This window comes from Macrobrachium nipponense, chromosome 32, assembly GCF_015104395.2.
Source record: "Macrobrachium nipponense isolate FS-2020 chromosome 32, ASM1510439v2, whole genome shotgun sequence".
Taxonomy (NCBI): domain Eukaryota; kingdom Metazoa; phylum Arthropoda; class Malacostraca; order Decapoda; family Palaemonidae; genus Macrobrachium; species Macrobrachium nipponense.
The window spans coordinates 61497277-61502695 of NC_061094.1; the positions used below are offsets into that span (position 1 = coordinate 61497277).

At 34.7% G+C, this 5419-nt stretch overlaps 1 protein-coding gene across 1 annotated transcript in view; it reads right to left on the reverse strand.

The window, feature by feature from the left end:
* LOC135207551 (protein O-linked-mannose beta-1,2-N-acetylglucosaminyltransferase 1-like) overlaps positions 1–1779 on the reverse strand; it is a 6144-nt gene extending 4365 nt beyond the window's left edge. Inside the window, exons 1-2 of the mRNA XM_064239382.1 lie at positions 1729–1779; positions 655–725 (exon numbers count right to left, since the gene is read on the reverse strand). The gene's annotated coding sequence lies outside the window, so the exon portion shown is untranslated. The remainder of the gene's footprint in view (positions 1–654; positions 726–1728) is intronic.
* Between the last annotated feature and the right edge of the window lie 3640 nt (positions 1780–5419).

The window sequence follows — 5419 nt, forward strand, 5'->3', positions numbered from 1 at the left end:
CCCTGTACACAAGTTGATCAAACAAGTATGACACACTAATAGTTTGTAGTACAAGATGTCCTAAGCAACAAAGTATTACACACTAATAGTTTGTATTAATCAAAGTATTTGTCCTAAGCAACAAAGTATTACAACACTAATAGTTTGTAAAGTACAAAGTAGGTCCTAAGCCCAACAAAGTATTACACACTAATAGTTTTTGTAAGTACAAAGTATGTCCTAGCAACAAAAGTACAAACACTAATAGTTTTGTAGTACAAAGTAAGTCCTAAGCAACAAAATTTTACACACTTACTATAGTTTGTAGTACAAGTATGTCCTAAGCAACAAAGTATTACACTATTATTTGTAGACTAAGTATGTCCTAGCAACAAAGTATTACACACTAATATTTTGTATACAAAGTATGTCCTAACCAACAAAATTTTACACACTAATAGTCATTAGTATAAGTTATACCTCCTATAACATCCTTCACATCGTAACACATAACATTCTCTCTGACAGACGGATGCAATAAAATTATTTGAATGAACAAGGAGATACCAAGACCTGGAAATACACTTGGTTGCACACGCATGCGCAAAGTGTGGCGTGGCTTTGTGATTCAAAATCTTGCTTTGTACCAGTTTACGAAATGAACTTCCTGCTTACCTATATAGATAATGTGGACGGTTGCTTGCAATTATGGCTACGGGGACGTCGTGAACTTGGTTGTTGAGGAGCTGAAAGAAAAATAAGAAGGTTAACAAAGCATATTTATGATTTCGAAGTATGCAAATTATGTTTGAGTATATCATGACTCTTACTGACTCTTAAGTGGTTTTTCCCTTTTGATTTGAAAGTGACCTAAGAGGGATGTGAATGTCAGTATATATATATAATATATATATATATATATATATATATAATATATATATATATATATATATATATATATATATACCTACTGACATTCACATCCCTCTCAAAAAACAGCGCTATAAGCTTCGATCCCACAACCGCTAAACATAGCAAACTCAGGGCCAACCGAAGTCGGGAGTAAACAGACCCAATCCAACGAACAAAACAAGTAAATAAGCGCTAATAACATCGCGCCATTTATCATAAACGACCATAACCAGATTCTCCATCCCGTCCGTAATGGGGAGGTACGCAGGGGGAGGAAATTACCTCGCCATTATCTCACGAGAAGGGAAAGAAATCAAGGAATTGCTGTTGGACGTGGCGGCCATCGGAGAATGAATTATGAAGGGATGTGGGAGACGAGACACGAAGGGTTGGAGAGTCTCTGTCCATTTATGTGCGATGGGATGAAGGGAATAAATGGAATTGGTAGAGGGAAGAGATAAAGGGGAGAAATAGACTTGCTGATTTGATATAAAATAATCCCTCCTAATAATAATAATAATAATCGCTCAGACTCAAAGCGAAATTGCTTCGACGATACGCCGAGAATGAATATATATAAGTAGATGGCGACATGATGCCAAAAGGTGTTTTCGTGCGTGCTCATAAACGGCTGACCGCGCATGCGTAGTACATGTGCCAACACAAAAAAATTAATCAGAACTTATAGGTTGCATCTATAAACACGCTTTCGTACAAATTATCTGTCTGAGTGATGCATGCGCGCCAGTCTATATAAAGTATCCATATGTAGACCAGGCCTAAGCATGATTATTATTATTACTGTTATTATTATTATTTTCATCATCATATACTCACTGGCTCCGTCGTGAAATCCAACGGTGCCGGTTCGGTACACGAACAGACAGAGCCGTAGCCTTCGATATGGCTGCAGAAATCCCTCCTCCTTCTGTGTTCCTCCGTGTCTGGCCAGTCACATTCGCTCTCTGAAATGGCAAGTGTTAGGCAGACATAATTTGTGCTTGGTATATAATTCTGTCTGACTTTTTGTATTTTCGAAGACATCTAATGTTCCTCTTAATACGTTTTAAATCTCTCTCTCTCTCTCTCTCTCTCTCTCTCTCTCTCGTCTCTCTCTCTCTCTCTCAAAGAAGATTATGTAAAGTCATACGTTTTCTCTCCTTATCTCTTCAACAGTCTCTCTCTCTCTCTCTCTCTTTCTCTCTCTCTCTCTCTCTCTCTCTCTCTGTGTGTGTCTGTCAAAGAAGATTCTCTCATTCTCTTTCTCTGTCTTTCTCTCTCTCTCAGTCTCTCTCAAACGATTCTCTCTCTCTCTCTCAGTCTCTCTCTCTCTCTCTCTCTCTTGCTTGGTGAGACGTACCCGCGTGAAGTCAGATTAATCAACAGATATCACAATGTTTTAACATACGACTAGAATTTGAGAAATACTAGAAGTGTTCGTGAACTATCGGTGATAAGATTAGTGTGAAAATAGTAGGATAAAGCGTCAGAAAATGTGGCTTTGGCCATGCAAAAACATTTGCCGTTTCTTTACCCTTTTTGGACCCCAGCCCACAGGTTTGTGGTTCTGCTGAGGTAAAATAAAACAAGATTTGAGAAAAGATACAAGAATTTTTTGTTCAAACATTGTCTATCATGGATAGACAATGTTATTAAATCAAGATTGAATGTACAAATAGTTTGAGGATGAAGAAGAGGAAGGAGAAGGAAGAAGAAGAAAAAGAAAAAGAAGAAGAGGAAAACGGAAGAGAAGTAAACAAAAATGAAATGACAGAAAAAAATAAGGAAGGAAAACAAAGAACAAGATAAAAGTATGGATGCAGAGATACTCATTGATACTACATATGAGGCAATAAAGCAGCATACCTACGAAGAATAAATTACGATATGACAACAGAAAAGCAAATCCCGAAGAGGCTCTACCCAGATCTACACAATGACGGGAAAGAGGAAAAAATAGACAAGAAAGAACAAAATCTGCAACCTTTGAAAAGAGGGAATTGCAGATTTGGAGAAAGATGTTACTACAAACATCCTAAGGTATGTCAAAACTATGAAATATATGTTAAATGTGCATACTTAGATGGCTATGGGGATGATTGCAGAGATCTGCATCCAAAAATATGTAAAAACCTAAAAGAAGGAAAAGGATGTAAGTTCGACAAAAATGCAAATATATGCACCCTGTAGCCATGAATCATAATCAAATGAAATAACCAACCAAGTAATAAAATCCAAATAAGAAGACAAACAAATAAAGAGAGAAATCAAGAATATCAGGTAAAAGAGAAAAAGCAAACCACCAATGAGATATGCAGAGGGTTGTCAGCAAAAAATTTCAAAGCATCAGCTCCGAAATTCTACTCAAGAGATAATAACTGTATTTATTATGCCAAGAGGATATTGCAGAAACGGAGAAAATTGCAGATTCAGACACAAAATGAATAATTATGATGAAGGAAGATCAAATATTATGGAAAAGTTGGATTTTTTAATGTCAGAATTTCTGGAAATGAAAAAAAGAACAACATACCAGAACAGGAAAGAGACATGGGAAAATCCTTATTACTACCAATATTAAATGAAGGAGAAAACACGCAAACCATCATAGTGATGAATGCGCAGGGTTTAGTTACGAGTAACTCAAAAAGAAAAATAGAGTACTTAGAAGAACTAACCCAAAATGAAAATAAAAATAGAATATAATGAATATAAGTGAAACCTGGTATTCCCAAGAGACTGGGAATGATGATCAATAAAAGGGTTCCAAACTTATAGATCACGATAGAAAAAATAGGAATCAAGGGGGAACCGCAATATATGGGAAGACAAAAAAAAAAACAAGGGGAAAATATATGGAGAAAAAAAATATTAGTAAAAACTCGGGAATGTGAACTAATAGCGGTATTAGAATTTGAATCTGAAAATTGATGAACATAGTAATATATAGACCTCCTAATACTAAAGAGTTTGACTTAATAATTGAAAAATTGGATGATATATGTAGAAATCACAAGGACTGGACTATTCTCCCTATCTGGTGACTTCAACTTTCCTTTCGTAGAATGGAAAGAACGAATAGGAGACTGTGGTTGTACTTATACATATAAAAAAGAGAGTAATAGTAGTGCAGAAGATAAGAGGCAATTTGAAAAGCTATTAGATATGCTACTAGAATACAACATTCAACAAATAAATCACCTGCCAACAAGAAAGGAAAATCTTTAGACCTAGTATTTGTGAACGAGATGAATTATGTTAAAGAAATAATAGTTTATAATGCGAGTATTTCAGATCATAATGTCATAGAATTAACAGTTCATTCCAAAGCAAGTGAAAATAGAGATAAGCAAGAAATGAAAAAGTGGGAAGGATATGGAAAATACAATTTCTACAGTAAAAATATAAAATGGTCAGAAATTAATGAAGAATTAAACAAAGATTGTTGGGATAACATTTTTTCAGGGGGGGGGCAAAAAAAGTAGAATGACATAAAGGGTTAAATAAAAACGGAGATATTATATAAATAATTGGAGAAAATAGTGGATAAATATATACCGAAGAAGAAAAGTAAACATCATTCATGCATACCAAGAGACAGAAGGATCTTGTTTTTCCAGAATCAGAAAGTGGAAAAAAAGGTCTTGCAAAAGAAAAAAAATGCATGGAAAGTTATAGAACTAAAAAGTAAGATAGAAAATGCAGAACAAAAGATTATACAATCAAAAGAAAATGAAAAACGGACTTGGAAGAAAAAACCCTATTAAATATCAAGCAAACCCCAAACTATTATACTCATATGCGAAGAAGATGAATAAAAGAAGAAAATAGAAATAGGCCCTCTGAGAATTGAAGGGAGATTAACGAATGAAAAAAAGGAAATTTGCAACATACTGGCAGAACGATATAAGAGAGAATTCACCCCTAGAATAGAATAATGAAGATAATGATATAGAAGTAAGGGACGAAAATAGGTGAAATATTTAGCTGACATAGAAATTAATGAAGCTGATATTGTGCAGGCAATTAATGAAATTAAAAATGGAGCTGCTGCAGGGCCGGATGGAGTCCCTGCCTATTTTGTAATTAAAGAAAGTAGTTCATTCTATCGCAAAGCCACTTGCAATATTATTAAGACAAAGTGTAGATACAGGCAAGATTATGATGAGCACAAATTAGCATATATCACCCCCCTACTTTCAAAAGTGGATCAAGACTAGAGGCAAGTAATTATAGGCCTGTGAGTCTAACATCACATATTATGAAAGTGTATGAAAGGGTAATGGAAGAAAAATATTATGAAACATTTAATAAAAAAATAATTTGTTTAATATAGGACAACACGGTTTCGTACCCGGAAAAAAGTACACAAACCCAACTGTTAGTCCCACCGTGAGAACATATTCAAAAATATGAAAAGCGAAATGAAACAGATGTGGTTTATCTAAGACTTTGCAAAAGCTTTTGACAAAAGTAGACCATAATATATTAGCAAAGAAAATTAGAAAACACAATATCGTAGATAAGT